The 21678-nt window shown below is 44.3% G+C and overlaps 1 protein-coding gene across 11 annotated transcripts in view; it reads right to left on the reverse strand.

The window, feature by feature from the left end:
• The window catches only part of NTRK3 (neurotrophic receptor tyrosine kinase 3), a 390942-nt gene that overhangs the window by 137840 nt on the left and 231424 nt on the right, over positions 1 to 21678 (reverse strand). The window lies entirely within an intron of this gene.

A 21678-nucleotide genomic window follows, 5' to 3' on the forward strand; every position in this document is an offset into this window, starting at 1 on the left:
ATGTTGTCCATTTCTTCTGTTCTCTGGCCTGTTTTGCCATGACCAGCCTCCTCTTGATCCTAGCAATCTAGGGATCTCCCTCAACCCTCAAGTCCGGGCTTCCAGGCCTCAGCTCCTAACCCAACCTGGGGGTCCACTCTCTGTCTACTCCTTCAGCCTCCAACACCACCTCTCTTGTGAAAACTCTTTCTAGTTCTAACAGCCCTGCCATCTGCCTTTCCTTTCTCTCCCTAAAACACAGCCCCAGTCCAGGGTCCTGGCTTGGAACTTCTGCTCTTCTCTACAATTTCTCATTCTGGGTGAATTCATTCTCAAGGCTTCAACCACCGCCTCTATAATGATTTAAGATATGAGCGTCCTGGGGAAAGGAGAACAATTTATGTAAAATAAATTGGTAGTTCTTTCTCCAAGCTTTTCAGTAATTTTTCCTGAAGAAAAGGAAAAGGATGGGAAGAATGAAACTATGCTTTTTTTTGGCAAATGATGAATAATATGGTGAAGATATTTATATATTACTAACAGATTTTATTCCTAAAAGCAATGTAATAAACCTATTGAATAAGGGGAATTTTATTTTTAAAAATACACATTGTATTTTTGTCCCCTTAAGAGTCCATGACAGAACTTGCTAAATGTATTTTTACCTCTAGCACTGCTGGAATTTACACACACCCACACACACACAAAAAAAAAAAAAATCAAAGTATTATCACACTAGAAATAACCTGGGAAACAGCCAGGCTAATTGTACCATTCACAGACACATCTCAGTGTGCCTAACTCGCTCACCTGCTGCCACATCAGGCACTAACAGCAGTTACCTGGATCTGGCTTGCATTCTAATTCATTCCCAACATGAACGATTTCCCAAAATACAGATTTTCAGTTCAGGGTTTGCCATCACACCACACTACCCGTGAAGGGATTAAAAAAAAAAAAAAAAATCCATCCTTTTGGACACGTTTTTCTTTTTGTTTCTTCCAAAGAGGGAATTCTTTGGATTCTTTCTTTGGATTCCTTGAGGGATATTCTATTATCCAGTATTGTCTTCAAATGTCTTGGAATGAACAAGCACATGCCGCGCAGGCCATTGTGACTGGCTCCCATCCACACACCTTCCATCTTGCTCATCCAGAGCTCCTGAGTGCCCCCAGAAAACACCTCCACACCTTTGTATCTATTGTTCCCTCCACCAGGTCAGCCTCTCTCCTCTTGCTATCTAGAATTCCTACTCATCACCAAAAGAAAGCTCAGTCTCCAGCTTGCTTTAAGAAATCAAAATAGAGAGGATTTGAGAAAGTTTATCTGGGAATGAATGAGAACGTGACTCTACTAGTAAGTGTGTGAGGACTTACAAAATATGCACATTTCCATATTAAATAGGAAGAGGTTAGATATCTCTAAACTCAATGCACTATGGGGCATTTGCTACATTCCTATAGTTTCAGAACATTTGGAAATCATAATTAAATTCTCAGTAATCTGATATTGTCTGGCAAAATCTCCCCCTTGACTTTGGCAATGAGGTGAAGTCTTGGGGTTGGGTCATGGTGAGTTGGGTCTATCCCTGAAAAGAAGCCACAGCTGAAGATTCACACATCCTAGCAGTGTATGTACGAGCAGGCCACTGAACTACATCAGCACAATAAGACACCAGTTTCTACACGGGGAGACACTTTCCACCGCACATTACTCTACAGGAAAGTGTGATTTATCAATAATGTCAGGGAAAATCTGCACAGCCAGATACTGCCCCTCCCCTCCCCTTCCACTGGGATGACCCAGCAGGGCAGAAGTGAATTTCTTCTGTAGTGTAACTAAGGCAGACTATGGTAATAGTGCCGACAGCCAGAAGTTAGCCATTTCTTCCTAAACACAGGCAGCTGCTCCAAACCCCTTACATACATTACCTCATTTAATACACACGAAGACCGAATGAGGCAGATCCTCCCATTAGTCACACCTTATGACAGACACACAGAGACGTCGAGAGAGAGAGCACAGCAGCAAGTCTAGGCTCCAATGTTCAAGCCAACAGAGCTCACCCACCCCATACCCAATAGCCTCATGCAGCATAAAGGAGACAGCATGCATTGTTCTTCACAGAATCCCACCTTCAGCTCTTTGGCTCCCATCCTGCCATCTCTACATGATCCATGAACCTATAAGACAATGAGATCCTCGACGAACTGTGATATTTTAGTGCAGCCATTTTGACAGGGTGCTAGGAGTTGGTGGTTTTGACATAAGGGAAGCATATTAACACAACCTAAAACACAAACCTTTTCACTTCCTTCCTTATTATTCACAAATAAAATGCAGAGCTGGCAACATTCCCTCATCCATGGGTCATTCCTGTGCCTTGCTTACATCCTGGTTCTCACTCAGGACACTCTGACCCCAAGCTTTGGCAAACTTTCCCATTTGGAGAGGTCCAGAAATAGCGTAGAAATCACAGGCAGGGTGAGAATGAGGCTGAGGACCTCTTGTTCATATCACTGTCACAAAAAAAGTGTTTCTACATGTTCATACCAAAACAACCACATCAGAATGACCCATTTGCTGGTTTATTTGTGCTCCTAACACCCAATTTAGAACCTAGAACTTAATGGATGCTCAATAAATGTTTACTAAATGAATAAATGTTTTATAATATACTACTAGTAATTATATTGAAGCACTTCTCAGCTTTTTCAGATATTTTTGATCGGGGGATATAGAAACTACATCAGTATCTTACACTGTGCTTCTCATACTTTGATGTGCATCAGAATCACCCAGAGGGCTTGTTAAAACATGGACTACCGAATCCCATGCCCAGAGTTTCGGATTCAGTGGGTCCAGAGTGAATACCGAGAATTTGCATTTCTGACAAGTTTCCAGTTGATGCTGATGCTACTGGTCTGCACACCACACTTGGAGGACCCCTGACTTCAAAGAACAACAGTCTTCTCAAATTCCACTATCAAGAGCTGAAACTGTGCACTGGTAAGACTGTTTAAAATCACATCGGCATCTTCCTCTAGGTCAGAGTGTAACCAGATAACAGAACCGTGGAAAAAAGAAACAGGGTTCCTCCACTAACCCAAAGCTCTGTGCACAGTGGGCTATAGCCAGTGTTGGTGGAAGAAATGTCTGAGGATAAGAGGTCCTACACTTGGCGATGCTCTATCAACCAATTTTCCACAGAAACAATGAAACGGAGGAAGAGTCCCAGTGTGCTGTTTGTCAGCTGTAAATCATGTGAAGTTATTTAGAAGTTGAGGAGTAGAAATGAATTCCCTTTATGATCTGATTGCATTAAGTAACATGAAAGTGGCCTGGGAATCAAATAGATGCCTAGCTACAAGTTTCCTTCCTTTTTAATGCCATCAGGAACTCAGACACCCTTCTAAGAGACTCTTCAAATGCAGACGACATTTCAGATCACGTATAAACAATCCTGTAGCAGGACCTGACTTTGCCAGGCATGGTGGCTCACGCCTATAAATCTAGCACTTTGAGGGGCTGAGGTAGGTGGATTGATTGAGCCCAGGTAGCAGGCATGGTGGTGTGCCTGTAGTCTCAGCTATTCGGGAGGCTGAGATGGCAGGATAGAGCCCAGGAGGTGGAGGCTGCAGTGAGCCAAGATCACACCACTGCACTCCATCCAGCTTGGGTGATACAGTGAGACCCTGTCTCATTTTTTTTTAAAAAAAGACTTAAGATAGTAACACTGTATCTCACCAGGAAACCAGTGCAGCAAAGTGGCAGTGTCCCTTGAAAGTTTACTAAAATAACAAAATATCACTCCAAAGGAAAACAGTGATATCTGAGGTTCTTAAAATTTGTAGAAGTGTTGGGACAAACTACTTGATAAGGATGCCTTCTGGGTTCAACTGCAGAATTCCCCAAAGACACCAAAACCAATTTCTGTGGCAATTATTGCACCTGAGTCAGACAATTCACTTTTGTCAGACATTCCTTGTTAAATGACCCAGACAAAAAAAAACAACTTGGGGGAAAATAAAAAGATTGCATTTCCACTTACAGGTTCAGGAGTGAGAAACAATAGCCATTGCTCCTCGACCTGTTCCTTCTTCCAAATCCTCATGCAGTTTCATTGAACTATGCGTTTGGCCCTCAGTTTCCTCATCGACTCAATGAAAAGATAAGTCTCACTGGATCTCTGAGATGTTTTTCAGATTAAAAAAACTTCTATGTTCTACAAGGAAGTTAAGTGAAAGAGAATTAAAGAGCAGGAAAGGAAAAACTTAGCTTTCAGCCAACTCCTATTGCTGGAATAATTTTGGGTCCAAGATTTGAAGGCAAAAATATAAGCGAGGATCATATTGCAACTGCAACTAACTGGTTATAAAACCAAGACCAGCTATGACTTGATCTTGGGCTGCCACTTTTCCACCTGCCAAAAACAACAGGCTCTTTCAGGTGCTCAAGGAATAAATGCTTCTTGGATGCTTCCCCGCCTACCTCTCCGGCAACACCGGAGCAGGTTCTTTGCAGGAACATGGTCTCTGATTCCTCTTCTCACAAGCTGCGAGATTTTCTTTTTTATTTTTCCAAAAGCAAAAGTCATTGGTCGATCTATGTTTAGAAATATGCACAACAAATCAAGAAATAAATTCATATGTGAAAGGATAGAAATGTTAGTCTCAAAATCTAGGCAAACTTCCATTTTTATAAGCCTATAAAGACAATATAAATAAATCAGAGGGAGTAGAGCCTGCTGGCAGCAACTGCTAGATCGCTCTCATTTTCTAAATAACGCTCCCTGTGCTGAAAGGTATATTCAGTGAGTGTTTCATTTCTCTTCTTTCTGGAACAGGGGTCTCTCTATATTTGCCTGGAACTGTCCGTAAATTCAGAGAGAATAACTTGCTACTTTGTTTTACCTTTTTTATTAGAATGTTGATAGTTTTTCTTCTCTAGTCATCACCTACTTCTGAGAAATAGTGACAAGAGTGATAAACAAAGGCCTGGACTATGTAAGTGCAAATTCTATGAATAAATTTATAATTATTGTGTCAATAAGCTATGCAATTTAACACATCAACAAGACCTGCTTCCTCCACCCCCGGAGGGAGTCCTTCTCTGGTCACTCACCTTCAGCCCTGACCCCGCCAAACCCTGCCCCCTCTCTGCCTCCTGCTACTGCTACAGTGGCCTGGAAGGCCCTTCCTGTCCATCTCTGCCAGTCCAAGTTTTCCTGCAGCTTCCTAGCTCAAACACTTTCCCCTCTGTGGAGCCTTTACCCAAGCCTCTGCTCCCCTAATTTAAACAAGCCTCTGCTCTCTAAGCACACCGGGCCCTTTAGTGGCAGGGCCTCTGTGGCAGGCATCTCATTATGCTCATATCTCCAAAACTGTTTCCTGGCCTGTCTCCCCAGCTGGAGTGTGGACTCCCTCATGCGGGGATGATGCCACTCCGTTCATCTCTCAGCCTCACTGCATTGACTCTGCAGCATAGTAGTTGCTCCAAAATTAGGAGCTCTGTGCAAAAATCATCTTTTGTATTCAGTTTTTCTCCTGCACTATGTTTACTCTGGAGTTGGCATTGTAATGAAGAACGAAGGAATGCATCTCGATTGACTGATCGCCAGCTCTACAGCGGCTCCAATGTGAATATAGCCTGGCCACGTGTTATGTAGCCATTAAAAATAGCGGTATAGCAGTATTGTGAAATAAAGGTCTATGATATGCTGCTAGATGACAAATTCAGATGATGAAACCATATGCAGAATATGATCTCATTTGTGTGTATTATACATGTTCATGTTGATGTGTACGTGTCTGTGTATGTTATTAGCCTGTGCATATAAGGCAAAATGTCATGCCTTCATCACTTGGGGTGGCATTAGGGATCATTCTTATTTTCTTCTTTTCACTTTTCTAGATTTTCCTCAAAATATTTTCAGTGATCATATATTACTTTGAAACCAAAAACAAATGTTAGGTGTTCCTGTTTGTTTTCTAAAGAGGCATAGAGAGGCCAACCAGAGTTGTGACCACCATCAAAGGATTAACTACTGAACACATAATCCTAGAGATGCATGGGAAGCCAATGAGGAACCCCTAAGGATATGTAAGTAGAAGCCATGGACAGTTTGGCTTAAACACCAGGAATTTAAATTTACAAGATGAACTGTTCCTAAATGGTCCATCACCTTTTCTTATGAACTTTCTCCTGTACTGCAAGAGTTGTAGCTATTTGGGTCACTTTGCTGAGAACAAGAGGAAGGAATAGACTAAGCTGTCTCAGAACTAGGCAGACCACTATGGCAGGCTCTTCTCCAGCTGGGCACGGCAGGGCACGCCCCTCCCAGGGGCCTCTCATTCAATGCCTCTCACCATTTACATTCCAACAGTGTAAGATGACGGATACTTTTAATACGAGAGAACTGTCATTTATTTATTAGCTGGGGACAGGCTTTGCAGCCAGAAAGGATGCATTATAAATCAACTCCTTTCTCAGCCATTAAAAATTAATACAGTTCATAATGTAGAACGTCAGTAATTTCTTTATAAGAGGAGAGTGTCATTTTTTTCTTTTCTTGCAGGTTTTGTTTTTACTTCCTCCCTTCTTTGGGGATTTTTTTTTCTTTCCTAAAGACTGGCTGAGTATAAATTACCCCAGGGAAGGGGAATATACCCTTTCAGACAGAAGTTGAAAAAAAAAAAAAAAAAAAAAGCCCCTGACCAAATTCCCCATGGAAATATGGTCCACTGCATCTTTCAAATTTGCCTCATTAAAGTTCACTTATAACATCCCTTGTTTGTTTCTAATCTACCTTGCATCAAACATGGGAGGCATTTTAGGTTTCTGATAGACCAGAGGGAAAAAAATACAAGGTGAGTGATTTGAGGTGTGCTGGGAGGTCTCTGAATATTATTTTCTAATGATTGCTCCCTCACAGAGGGGCCTTCATTAGCTTTTCTATTGTCTCCAAGTTAACTTGGCACTCACTAAAAGAAGCATGGATGTTAGAAGCTCAGCCCAAGACCAGAAACTCTTCATACAGCTCCTCCTTTAGGCCTAGGATCCAAGGATGCAGAAGGAAAAGATGGCACCAGAATATGCCAAAAGGCTGATTAGCTAAGCCTCCATGAAGGCTTCCCCTTTGGTTCTTCCCCAGAGTGGCAGCTCCAGGAAAAGTGAAAGCTTGGAATTAGAAAGAAGACAGCATCTGTTCTTAACTTCAGAGGAAATAAAAGGGAGAATCCAGAATCCGTGATGTCTCCATCTCTCCTTAGCAATATTGAGGGGTTTGCAGTGGTTGGTTCAACAAAGTTGACCTTCTCAAAACCTGAACAAAGGAATATATGTGAAGGGAGGGGGGATCATCCCACTCCTAGTCAACCTACCGAGCACACTTTCCTGACTTTGGGGAATAGGGGGAGGAGGGTCACCCAGAGATGAACATCACACCCCAGGCACAGGCTCGCTGTGTTGATGTCTCTGTCAAACCAGCCATGATTTAGTTAAAGCTCCTAAGTAACAAATCCCCACAAATCCCCAAGCACATATTTAAAATCTATTTTCAGAATTACACTGAGCATAATTCAACCAATCAATGAGCCATTAGGAGTTTAGTCCCAACACTTCTTCATTACCAGTGGCATTAGGGCTGCTCGACTCAGCAGAATCCAATGCAAAGAGTTGCTGTATCACCAGCAATTCTAAGTCTGGGGACAGAAGCTTATACATTGCCTACTGAGAGGCCCAGCCACAATCTGGGTGACAAATTAAGCGAAAGAACCACCAGCGACAGGATAAAAGGAGACTTGGCCAAAAATAGGTCAACTTGGATCCAAGGACTTCTGTTCTTCTCCTTCAGGGGTAGCTCTTGCATCACCTCCCATGCCCATCTCTAGCTGGACCCTGCTTCTAGGAGGCCTGTCTTGTGGGGAATCTGAAGCTCCAAAGAGCTTCCTGGGGTGGGCACAGGGAGGGGGATGACTACATAGGAGCTAAAATGCTAGAGAGGAATTGCCTTCTGCTGCCTCACTAGTGAGAACCATGGGTCACCCAAACTAGCAACCATCTGAAAGTCTCCAAGATCTCCCAAAAGGTGGGGGTGAGGGTGAATTGGAAGTCAGCTGACAGTGGGAGATTAGTAGAAGTGGCCTGCTCCTAAACTTTGAATCCTGGCTTTACCTTTGACCAGTAAATGACCTTGGGCAAGTCCCTTAACTTCCTTGCTTCCCTAGGAAATGCCTAATCTATGAAGTGGAGAACACTACACTTACATTAAAGCCTGATTTAATGTAGAAAGAAAGACTTCATGAAAAGAAGAGGGGGTAGTGGGCTCTGTCATATCACAGTTTTGTCATTTTCTAGCTGCAAGACTCTAGCAAATATTTTAACCACTACCTGTACCTCAGTCTCCTCACCTAGAAAATGGGGAAAGTAATAGACACTACCTTATATGAATTTTTTCTTTTTTTCTGAGACGGAGTCTCCCTCTGTCACCCAGGCTGGAGTACAGTGACACGATCTCCGCTCACTGCAAGCTCTGCCTCCTGGGGTCACACCATTCTCCCATCTCAGCCTCCTGAGTAGCTGGGACTACAGGCCCCTGCCACCAAGACTGGCTAAAATTTTTTTTTTTCGTATTTTTAGTAGAGACGGGGTTTCACCATGTTAGCCAGGATGATCTTGATCTCCTGACCTCATGATCCGCCTGCCTTGGCCTCCCAAAGTGCTAGGATTATAGGCATGAGCCACCATACCCGGCCCTCATATGATTTTTGTGAGGATTGAACAATTTATTATTATATTTAAACTGGTTTTGGTGCCTAAGATATAATAAGCACTATGCAGTGTATGATTTTATTATTATTTGAATGTACTTCAAGTTCAGAGCCTGGCCCTTGGTAAGTATTCAGTAAATGTTAATTAATTTATTTATTTTTTACTACTCCCCCTTTTCCCCTCTCTTCACCACCTACCTCCTCCCAACTACTCTCCAAAAGCTATGCTCCCAAAGGATCACACAGCAGCTCTGAAGAATTCACACAGCTTGCTCAACCAAGATAGCTGGATCCAGCTAAAACCACAAGCAGAAATGTTTCATCACCCAGGCATAGAAGTCTAGCCTTGAAAATTAGCAGGACAGTTTACCAGACCAGAACAGTGATGATGACAACAACAAATTACTAGGTTGCTCTTCCTAAGAGGGGAGATACAAGGAATAAAATGTACATGATGTCAATGTTCTCATCTTCATTCTACCCCCTGTACCCCAAGAGGCACCTGCTTACTCCTAGAAGAGCAGGATGACAGTATTTGCAAGGCTGAAAGCCTAGGTGAGCATTTGCTTTACTCCTGGAAGAGACCTGGGTGGCAGGCACTGTCATTTCTAACAGTCACTTCCTGTTTCTTGCTAACAGAGCCCTGTGATTCTATGCAGACATATGCCCTCCAGGCAACCATATGCCTCAGGGAAAATGAGTTTCATTTCCAGCCCCAGGGGAGAATCTGGAGGAGCCTAAAGTGCTTGGGGGTAATTCCGTTCCCCTTAAGAGTAACTGGCTTGGCAATAAACATATTACATAATTCTGGCCAATGAAATAGGAAGGAAAGACTACTTAGGGGCTTTGGAAAAAGGCTTTCTCAATTTCAACCCACCCACAAGAAGAGACAGCCCCATGAGGCCCCTAGTCCATGTGCTTGGTTGTGATGCCTGGAGCTGCTGCAACCATTTTGTAGCCATGAGAGAAGTGAACCTAGTGATAAAGCAAAACACAGAAAGGCAGAGGCAGGAGAATCACAAAAAGCAGAGCTAGAGTCCTAATACACTTCACCAGGAGCCTTCCCTAGCTGTTTAGCTGAGTTATGTGATGATTGACATCTTTCTTGTTTAAGCCGAGTGAGTCAGGATTGTCTTGTATTTTCAGTCAAAAGGATCTCAACTGATATAATCAGTGTCTAAAACATGAGATACATGCACAAATATGAACAAGACTCAGACACATGTACATTTGTGTCTGAAGATCCTGTGTATAAGTTTGCTAAGAAAAAAACAAAAGGGCTGTGCACTCACGTCTAAGGACAAGCAAAAAGGAAGTCAAACAAGCAGACAGACATTGAAGCCCTAACTTCGGAGGGGACAGTGCAGACACAAACATATGAGAACTCAGCGTAACGCACACAGGCAGGCATACAAGGGAGAAGAGGAGCTTGTTTCAACAAAATTAAGTTTGCTGACAAAGGGAAGGGTGAAACAAAAAATCGATCAAACAAAAACACAAACAAAAGAATCTCGCCATGAATCTCTCTGCAATCTTCTAGTTGAGCCCACACAACATTTTGGTCTCATTAACTCAAAAGGAAATTGGCCTGAGCCCTCTGCTCATCTACATCCATCATTTCCTGACAACCAACATATTACAGTGCCAACTCCTAAGAGCATCTTCGTAGCTGTGGAGCCGGGTGATAAAATGCTGTTTCTTAGAGTTGGGGGAAAGAAGTTGCTGGAGGGCATTCTTATTTCAGAAATAACTCCAAGCTTGGAAAACATATTTTTTGGTACCATCAAGCTGGTGTCCCCCAAGAGCATATTTATATCAGAAATCGTAATGATCATTGTAAAAATATTGCTGTCAAGGTGAGGATGATCACATATTGCCACTTATACAAGTTTACAGAGTATTTTCAAACTCTCATACCCCTTCATTTCAAAAGATACCTGCTAAGGTGGTCACCTTTTCTTATCTCAAATTTAGAGAAGGCAAGTACCTTGCCCACAGTCATGCAGTGGCTGAGATGGTAGGCCGGGACCTGGGTCTAGGGCCACCCATGCTCATGTCACTTTCGTTTCTAATGAAAAAGGATCCCCTGCAACTCCCTAGTTCAGTTCACTCTCTCAGCTGCTAGACCCTGCCTACTCCATGCCAAGACCATTATATTATCTTCTTGAAATAAGAAGATGCTTTGACCTTCCAAATAATAGTTTGGAAACAGTGACTTTGAGAAGGCTGGCTGCATCTTGGTTTGGGCATTTCTCCTTGGAGCAGCTCCCTAAGATTCCATTCCTAAGTGGCAGCAGATCTGCCCAGAAACAAGGAATGCAGTGAAAATTTGGCCATGACCAGCATCTCCGGATCTGGGGTTTAGGAAGTGTTAGAAGCACCTGCAAGAGCTTCTAGGAAGAGAACAACAGGCAAAGATTCCCTGATCCATTTAAGTGTAGGGCACTTAGTGCTCTGCCAGAAATCCTGAAGAATGTTACCACCCCAATTCAGGCTATTCCCACGGAATGCAGCTACGTCCTGTCCCTCCCAGGGGCTTGAGAGGAAATGTGACAGTGCCTGTGCCAAATGGGTTCAGGCCCATCTGGGCACTGTCACAGTGAGTGACCACACCTGCTGGGGAGGCAACAATGGAGCCCCCAAACCCCAGAACAGCCCTGAATGGGATCCATTGTAACTTCTGTGTCTACAGAGATCCTTACAGGTATACCTCAAAATCAGGTTCAGTAGTTCAAGAAATTTGGGAAGTGCTGCAGACCAAAGGTCCTTTTTGGAAAGTCTCAGGGATCTCTAGCATTAAAGACTCTCAGAATCCTACAGTATGAAAGTTACTTAATCCAGGTTTTCCCAAAATTATTTTACCATGAAACATTTTTTTTTAAGCAATGCCTATCCGTATCCTTCAGAGAACAATTTGCGAAACAATGAATTAAAGGCAGCTGAAGAGAATATGGAAGGGCAGTTGTACTCTTGGCTTCTTGGCTAAGGTGTGGGTAGAGCTTTGGTTTTTAGTTATTGACTGTCAATAATATAGTGCAAGGGGAATGAGAACCAACAAATTCTTGGGCACATCTGTCATAAGGAACGACTCACGTATTCACTCATAGAAGATGGAGATGATGACCACTTTCCCCTGGAAAAGGGCTTCTGGAAAGAGAACACTAACAGAGACCACCATAAACTACTGAGATTACTGCTTGTAGGTGGGAGAAGGAGATCTTTTTCCCTTTCCCTGATTTTTAACTTCTGCCCTTAAAATAAGAATGTCTGTCTCCTTGGAGACATGGGAAGTAACCCCAAGCCCTTCCCTCACCCTGCATTCCTGGCTTCTCCCTGTGAAAAGCAAGTGACTTCTTTGATAGGTGATGAGGGTGGAGTCCATCATCCGCCATCACATTTCTCTTCTGGGCAAAGTTCATGAAGAAAAGGGAGTCTCTCCTTGTGCATATGAGCTTCCCGGGGTGTTCCTAAGCTCTCTGGCTTCCAAAAGGTAAGGTGAATCATGACTCTCCATGCAACTGAATGAACAATATCTGCTCAGCAAACCCAAGTTCTATCTGTGCATCCCAAGTTCAAGACTGAGGAGAAGCACCAAAAAGCCCATTTTGGCTTTACGCTAAAGCTGCCTTCTTGGGCGCAACAATAATGCTCATCTTTTGATTCCTATCTGACCGCTATGTGTATGTTTTAGCTAGTTCAGAATTATGACCCTTTAAAACTCCAATACAGACTGGATGCCTGAATCCAGTTGAAGAAGAAAAAATATAAGCTAATTATCTCTGGGAAATCTTGAGGTAGAAAGGATCTCTGGAGGAAGGCTAATCCTCTCACTCCTTGAAGACAAGACTGAGGCCAAAACATGCCAGGAAGACAAGTAGTCCTCCTGCTTCTAGGCCTTTGAGCAGAGCAAAAAGGACCCACTCCATGTTCTGCTCACCTTCAGCTTTCGGGTGCAGCTTCCTCTGGGCTCCCAGGCCACCATGAAATGACATTACTCCAAGTTGGCTGGGGGGTCTCATCATTCTTCCCCTCCTCAACCATGAAGTGAATGCTTATCCCCCAAGTACTTTTTTAAAGCCAATTACCTTGTATTTACAGTGAGCATAATTAGACCTAATTACTTAATTAGCATGACTGCATGCAGCTACTAACTTTGAGTATGTGATTATGGCAGTGAGGCACAGAGCAGATGAGGTCATGATAACCACAAGGATGGCAGGTGGTCTTGGCCCAGGGAGATGAATGTTAATCTGTCACTTTGAACTAGTTGGTTATAGCTCCAAAGTGCATGCTAGGAAAGTCTAGTGTTTTCAATTAATTTTAGGGAAATGGCTTCATATGATTTTTTTCTTCCTGGGATGGGGGAAGAATGTCAAAGTGCCATGCTTGGATTGTACCAACATTTAGGGAACTCAGATGTCAGCACCCAGAAGAGATTAATATATTGAGGCTGAGACCCTGCAGACAAGCTTGTATGTACACTAAGTTCAAGCCCATGGTCCCAGGACTTACTCGCTGGGCTCCCAAGATACCTCATTCTGGCATCATCTAGCTCTTTCTAGAAAGAAAGAATACTGGTAATATATTCAGACCCATTCCTCCCTCCAGAGACCTTGGGCTTACCAAACCTAGGTCTGGTAGGTTTGGTAAGAATTCCTGGGGGTCTCCTAGTTATTCTAATGCAATCTGAAGATAAGATTTAAGAAAAATCAGAGGGGGACAATACAAATTTATGTCCATTTAAAATGTTTTATGAAACACTGCCTACCAAGCAAGGCCTGAAGATACAGAATTGGTAAAAAAGATGAAAGCTAAATGGTTCCATTATTAACCAAGATTCACCAAGATTCATCCTATGGTTCCCCTAGAGTGGACTGTCAAGATCCAACCAGCAGCACAAAAGAGGGGACCTATCAGAATCCCCCATCCACCTTGGTCCTATTTCTCTCCCTTGTCACATCTAGCAGAGCCTGCCTCCTAAAACAACCACAGGGAGCAAACAGCAGCCCCTGGTATGCCAACCTCACCTCCTCAGCTGCACACCCACACTCCCAGCCCAGCCCTGTAACCAGATCTCCTTCTTTCCATTAGGCAAGTCCATCCAGGACTTCTTCTAAAGAAAGACTTATTCTGCAGGAGCAGCAGCTGCTGCTGTTGCCTCTGCTACTGGTTCCAGGAAGGGCCCCAGCCTCCCAGACAAAGGAGCCCATTTTCCATATTTCATCTGCAAGTCCCTTATGCTGAGTTAAGTGGCTGGGAATAAATACCCATCATTACTCTGCACTGAGCGATGTTTGTTAGTATAGAAGGTGACAGAAATCTATATCATGCCAATGAACTATTAATACTGCATTACGCACATGTGCTTTGTGCTCCCCACCGCAGCTGGAAACTGGCCTGGGCAAATCCTCTTCCAGGAAAGGCAAGCTTCATGGTTAATTGGCCCAGAAGAAAAGGAGGAGATAAGCCACTTGCACACTCTGATAAAAGGAACCACTGGTCCCAGCCAAAGAGACAGTGCACAGATCTAGTAGTTACACCTTTGGTTATCTGTGCAGATGTTCTTGCCTTGTGGGCTGGTATGTTAGAGGGGAATGCATCAAGTTTTCCTAGGGAAAGAGTGAGGCCAGGAACTTCACACTATTGCTCTGTAGCTAAAGAGGGGTAAGAGGCTGGGTGCAGTGGCTCAAGCCTGTAATCCCAGCACTTTGGGAGGCCGACACGGGCGGATCACGAGGTCAGGAGATCAAGACCATCCAGGCTAACACGGTGAAACCCGGTCTCCACTAAAAAATACAAAACATTAGCTGGGCGTGGTGGCGGGCGCCTGTAGTTCCAGCTACTCGGGAGCCTGAGGCAGGAGAATGGCGTGAACCCGAGAGGTGGAGCTTGCAGTGAGCTGAGATCCGGCCACTGCACTCCAGCCCGCGCAACAGAGCAAGACTCTGTCTCAAAAAAAAAAAAAAAAAAAAAAAAAAAAAAAAAAAAAAAAAAAAAAAAGCTAGTGCCTGAAAAGAAAAAAAGCTAGTGCCATACCACCAGAAACTAGGAAGAGGTATGGAAGGATTGATTCAGAGGGAGGATGGCCCTGCCAATACCTTGATTTCAGACTTTGGGCCTCCAGAACTGTGAGATAAAAAATTTCTGCTGTTTGGGGCCACCCAACTTGTGGTACTGTATTCTGGCATCCCTAAGAAACTAACACAATGCTTTTCAGTAAGTGAGGAAATAAAAACTGTAATACAGCCACACAATGAACTATTGCTCAGTGATAAAAAGTAAAATGAGCTATCAGCCTGGGCACGGTGGCTCACACCTGTAATCCCAGCACTTTGGCAGGCCAAGGCGGGCAGATCACGAGATCAGGAGATCAAGACCATCCTGGCTAACATGATGAAACCCTGTCTCTACTAAAAATACAAAAAATTAGCCTGGCGTGGTGGCGGGTGCCTGTAGTCCCAGCTATTCGGGAGGCTGAGGCAGGAGAATGGTGTGAACCTGGGAGGCGGAGCTTGCAGTGAGCCAAGATCCCGCCACTGTAGTCCAGCCTGGGAGACAGAGTGAGACTCTGTCTCAAAAAATAAATAAATAAATAAATAAAATATATATATATTTTTAAATGAGCTATCAAGCCAAGAAGAAAAGACATGGAGGACCTTAAACATATATTGCTAAATGAAAGAGACCAGTCTGAAAAGGCTACACACTGTATGAGTTCAACAATATGACATATGGAAAAGACAACACTATGGAGACAGTAGAAAGATCAGTGGTCACCAGGGATTGAGGGATGTGAGGGGATAAATAGATGGAGGACAGGGGACATTTTGGGCTGTGAAATTATTCTGTCCAATACTGTCATGGTGGATACATGACACTATGCTTTTGTCAAAACCCACAGAACTGTCCAACACAAGCAGTGAACCCTTCTTAAATTGTGGCCTTTAGTTAACAAAAATATATCAGTAGTGGTTCACCAATTGCAACTAATATACCATAATTACGCAAAATATTAATAATAGAGAAAACTGGTGACGGTGGGGAGTGAAAGGGAATATGAGGGTGCTCTCTGTACTTGCTGAAATTGTTCTGTAAATCTAAACCTATTCTAAAACTGTTCTTAAAATAAATAAAAATTAACCCCAGGGCCAGGTATCACCTGATATGAAGGTAGTCATGGCCCCTCAGGAACTTGATTCTATGGAGAATTCAGAGAGGGGTAATAAGTGCCAACAGCCAGACCGAGGTTGGCCCAGCCTCATGACTACAGAGGACTTCAGCCAACCCTGAACACCCTATACAGGACTGTCCTTATCCTAGAAACAGAAGAGTGAGCCTCTATAAAACAAAAGAACTGTCCTTAACAGGTTGCTTCCCTGACCTCCAGCCATGCTGAGTATATGTCAATCACTAGAGGTCTAGGCAACAAGATTTGATAGGGGAGGGATGGATGCAGGAGTTAACAGGTCTGAGTTTAAATCTCAGGCTCTCTCATATGATCTGGAACAAGTCACTTAAGCTCTCTGAGTCTCAGTTTCTTTATAAAATGGGAGTAGCAGCTCCCCCTCAGAGAGCTGGTTAAAGATCGCATAAGATAAAAAACATGAAACACCAGCCCAGTGCTTGCTCTAAAGAGGCTGTTGATACAAATCAATAAGCTTTCCTTTTCCTCTCTGTGTTTGTTTGTTTGTTTGTTTGTTTCTTTCTTTCTTTCTTTTTCTTTCTTTCTCTTTTCCTTTTTCTTTTTTTTTTTTTTTTTTTTTGAGACAGAGTCTCTCTCTGTCGCCCAGGCTGGAGTGCAGTGGCACGATCTCGGCTCACTGCAAGCTCTGCCTCCTGGGTTCAGGTCATTCTCCTGTCTCAACCTCTCAAGTAGCTGGGACTACAGGCACCCACCACCACGCCCAGCTAATATTTTGTATTTTTAGTAGAGACAGGGTTTCACCATATTAGCCAGAATGGTCTTGATCTCCTGAACTTGTGATCTACCCACCTAGGCCTCCCAAAGTGCTGGGATTACAGGTGCAAGCCACCGCGCCCAGCCCCTCTCTGTGAGTTTCTAGAGAGCCTGAGCATGGAGTCCTCTGACACATCTTAGTTAGCACCTTCTTTGACCCTAGTTCCATGCTGTGGTTTCTGCAGAAAATAAAGAATTATGACACTAGGAATAAACTGAAAGTCAGGTTTGGGAAACAGGACATGTAATTTGAGAAATGACAGGCTGACCTACGTATGATTTGGCTCAAAGACATTCAAGACTGGGGCATGGCACTGACTAAGCTATGGGTTAGAAGGAAGGAAGGAAAGGTTCCATTGGGATAGCATGGGGCTAGGAAGAATTCACAAGAAGCTAGAAATGAAAGAGGTGTTAAAAGATAAACAGAGTGTAGAAGGAAAGGAGAAGGAGTCAGGGTTGGGAGGGAAAATGGGCATTTCAAGGTAGCGGCTGGAGGTGTGGGACGGATGATCTGGAAAGAAGGAATAAAGGCTGGTAAGTCATCAGCAGAAAGTTGAGAGAGAAAGACAGGAGGAGAGGGAGGGAGGGCACAGGTGCTCTGAGTGGTCCTGCAGCAGGGGGCACCATCCCATGTCTCGGGAATCAGCTGTGGTTGTCAGTGAGTCCCTGAGGCAGGAGAGCATGTGTCTCTTGTTCCCCATTGTTTCCAGAGCCTAAAAGAAAGGCTGACACAAACCCTCAATAAACATGGATTAAATAGATGAAAGGAGAAAAATCAGCACAGTGGAAAGTGACTCGGATGCTAAGGAGGAAAGGAGGTTCAAAGGAACATGGTCAGGTTTCGCAAAGTGATCACGGATGGAGAGCAGAGGGGCTCCTGGGGAAAAAGAAACAGATGGACCTTCAGGACAGAGACCTGCAAGAGGTGTGGTGGTGGACAAAGGAGCAGACAGACACTACCTCAAGAGGGAGAAGAGAGGAAAGGGCAGGCCAACCAGGATAGAGACAGGTCCTCTTTGCAGGCCCAGACTGGGAAGGCTAGGAGGGGCTGACTCTGGGAAGGTGGAGATGCTGCTTCCTCTGAGACAGGGACAACATGGGAGCAAAGGCTGACACCGACACCTGAGGACAAAAGGACGACGTGGAGGCAGAAGAAGGAAACTAGTTGCCTCTTCCCAGATGGTCTCTGCTTTCTCAACCAAGAGTATGGGTTTGGGGAGAAAAGGATGAACAGAGAACTCCAGGGCCTTAAAGAAAGCCGAGAAGCCTTTCAACTGGCCTGTGGGAAAGGGCCAATATGTGACTCCTGAGACAGCAGCAAGCGGTCCAACCCTCACCCATGAACAACTTACTACAGTCCAGAGCTGCCACACGGGTGACAAAGGTAACTGAGGGTCCAGTGTTGCTACAAATAACTTTTAGCTTCTCCCAAGTGACCCACCTGGAGTGGTTCCTTGACATCTCATTCTGTCGGACCTGGCCCAAAGTCTAGGGTCCTCAGCTATGTGACCAGGAGAGCTGTATCCATTTCCTGATGCTCTCAAGAACCAGAGGGCTATACATAAATAATGACAGGGACTTTATTAGGCTTTGGGTTCAGTATACACTGCCAACTAGGAGCATCTTTATTCAGCTCTTTCAGAATCCCTGGAAAAGCTAAATAAATGCAGAATAAAGACAATGTCAAATGCAGAGCCCTTGTTGGGAACACAGGTGTGGGGATACAAGCATCTGATAAGGGATTGTACCAGGTGATCTCTAAATATCCTTGCAGCCTGACATGCTGGGAAAAATGCTATGGACCAGATTGAAAGCAGATAGAAAGTGAGAAGCAAGGAAAGGACCAGCATCCTAATCATTTCCATCAGAAATATCCCACCATTTACGATAAACACATGAGTACAGAAAGAAAAGCACATTTGGGCTTAATCCATCACTAGGGGGACAGGGAAATGAGGCCTGAAGTCAGGTAAGCATTATGTTCATGCAATTCCACCCCACATTACACATTTTTAAATGGGACAAAGAGGAGAATCAGAATGAGGAGACCCCCTGGGGGATTCACAATGTGAGCATTTTTATTCTCTTAATCTTCCTGGTTCTTGCCATCGCCCCAAAGGAGTGACCCTGGCCTCGTCTGCCGCACCATAAATGCTCTCTCCTTATTTATATGCCAAGATGCATGCGGCTTTAATTATTTATGATAGTGTCTCATCGCACACAGGGATGTGTCTTGGAGTCTGTTCCCTCAACTGATGAAGTCGTGGTTAATCAGAGACCTACTGCCGGCTCAGCCAGTAAATCTCCATTGAGGACTGGCCTGGGCCCCCCTTTACCCTATCTGTGTGAGTCACCAAGGGATTAGCAGAGGGAGGATTAGACAAATGCAGCCACAATGCTCCTGCTCATGGTCTGTCATGCCACTCATGTTTTCTAAAACAATTAAGAGCCATTCGCTGTCTATTGATAGAACAAAATGTCCCACTTCTCTAAAAAGGCTACTTTCCCCAGCATCAGGGGGTTCTGATGATCTGGAGTCATCTCATGATTTTCCTCTGATAAGGCATTGTTTGTTTCCCTTGCTCCTTCAAGTCTCATCAATAAACCTGCTGTCTTTCCATTTTCACCATCCTTTTCTTGTTTACACTGAAGAACTGTCTGGATCCTTAGAATAGCCACTTTGAATCACAAATCTAGAGGGCTCTAGCAGGAAGACTTCCTCCACATGGTTTGCCTAATGTGATGAGTCCTTGGGTATGCTTTGTTTTGACACCAAAGGATGCTCACCACACCCCATAGCTCTCTCCATGGCTCCCAGTCTTCCATGGGGACACTTATTCTGATGGCCCAGAGGAAACTTGCCTCCAACACACCAGAGAGTCATCCCATCTGGCAATTGTGCCGATAACCTGGTATCAAGAGCTTCTGTGAGCAGATATGATCACAAGATCATATTCTGCACCAGGAATCCAGAGCTTCCACTAAAGAGGACAGAGGGATCCTCATTATTCACAGATTCTGTATTTGGGAATTCACCTACTTTCTAAATAATTTACCTCATTATTCACAGATTCTGTATTTGGGAATTCATTATTCACAGATTTCTGTATTTGGCAATGCCAAAACCAAGACTCAAGGCACTTTCATGGTCCTTTAGGGACATGTGTAGAGTGACAAAATGTGACCCTAGGGGCACATTTCCAGCTGAGGCTCAATAAGGAGACATCTGCCTTTGTCCTTTGTCTTTAAAAAAAAAAAAAATTATTTTAATTGGAAAAAAAAAACTGTCATCTGTCATATTTATCATATACAACAGTGTTTAAAAATTCTTGTTTCAGCTCTCATACTGTAAACAATTATCCTTTTTGTGGTCTATTCCAGATCACATTTTTTACACTTTTGTGCTTGTTGCTGGTGACTGTGCAGTTTAGTACGGCCCCCAAGCATCGTTCTGAAGTATTGGCTAGTGTTCCTTAGCACAGGACAGCTGTGATGTGCCTCACAGAAAAAATACATGTGTTAGATAAGCTTTGCTCAGGAAGAGTGATGGTGGCCATGGCCATGAGTTCAGTGTTAATGAATCAACAATATGTATTAAATAAAGTGTCTTTAAACTGAAACATACGACAAGGTTATGTATTGACTGGTTGATAAAATGTGACCCGAGGCTCACAGGAACCTAATCTCATGTCTTCCCTAGGAGCAATGGTTCAACGTTCACTAATTCACTGTTCACAGCAGCTTCACAGAACACAGTTGCTACAGATAATGAGAACTGACTGTATGTTGAACATAGCAATGTCTAGGTCTCTTCTCAAATGCCAACAGCACCCTAGAAAACTCAGTATCAACCCTAGACTGAGCTTGGACCCAGCTATCACCATAGAGGGTCCTTCCTCCCAGTCCCACCCAGGCCAGTCCAGTGGTGAGCCTGATCTGAGACAGGAAATTTAGCCAAAGGTGAACTAATCTTTGCTCTGTGCTTCCCATGGTTTATCTGAAAAACAGGTATCTCTCTTCCTTGCCCAGCCCTGGTCCAGAACCCAGGTGTCCTTTTTCTGATACTGACAGGGAGCATCTGATACACAGAGACAGATTCTGGAGAACACCCAAGGTTGGGAGGCAAATGATGACCTTATGCTGACTCAAGCCCAGTCCCTCCCACTGTGACAATGCTCTCCTAAAACTCAGAGCCAGGGAAATGAAGCAAAGGCTGATGGCAGTAGCCCAATGCCCACTTTGCTATAGGATGAACCAGCAGGAGCAGCAAGAGTTCTGTGAGCTAAAAAGACTGTGCCCCAAGTACAGAGAGCTCCACCCAGGGGCTGAGAAAGACCAGAAAGTGCCTCTTCCTAGGCCCACTCTGCGACCCACTGAGACATGAAGAGAACCCACTGGCTGGAAGCCTGGGGCAGCCACCCAGAGCCTCAGTATTCCTGTCTGTAAGGTGAGGCCTCAACCTAGCTGATCACTTCTGTCCTTCCAGCTCTCAGGCAGGCACGGGTGTCCCTGTTCTCCAGGAGCTGCTTTGCTCTCTCCTGATGCAATGGATCATTTCCTGGGGGCCGGAACAGTAGGAGGAGCGGGGGTGTGCTTGGGTGTTGCTGGGCCCAGATTGAACCTGGGCACACAGCAGGAGGAACCCTGCTGGATGGACAGCCAAGTCACTGAGGCTCCAGGAGCTGAGAGGGGGTCTAGCAGGGCTCAGCAGAAGGACAAGGAGAGGGGTTGGAACCAACAGGAGGTGGGAGATGAGAGAGAAACAGGTGCCCTGAGCCCTCTGGTCTGAGTGAGACCTCTGCTGTGAGGAGGTGAGAGTTCCTAGCACTGGGGCCGTGATCTGATTCCCAGAAAGTGCACACTTTGGGGCACTGGAGGGGCAGCTAGAGAGATGTTTCCATTCAAAGGTACTCACTGCCCTTTATTCCCTTCCCCCTCATGGAGGCTTGGGTGGAGGTTTTGCTAAGCTCA

Source organism: Piliocolobus tephrosceles, chromosome 6 (genome assembly GCF_002776525.5).
Source record: "Piliocolobus tephrosceles isolate RC106 chromosome 6, ASM277652v3, whole genome shotgun sequence".
Taxonomy (NCBI): domain Eukaryota; kingdom Metazoa; phylum Chordata; class Mammalia; order Primates; family Cercopithecidae; genus Piliocolobus; species Piliocolobus tephrosceles.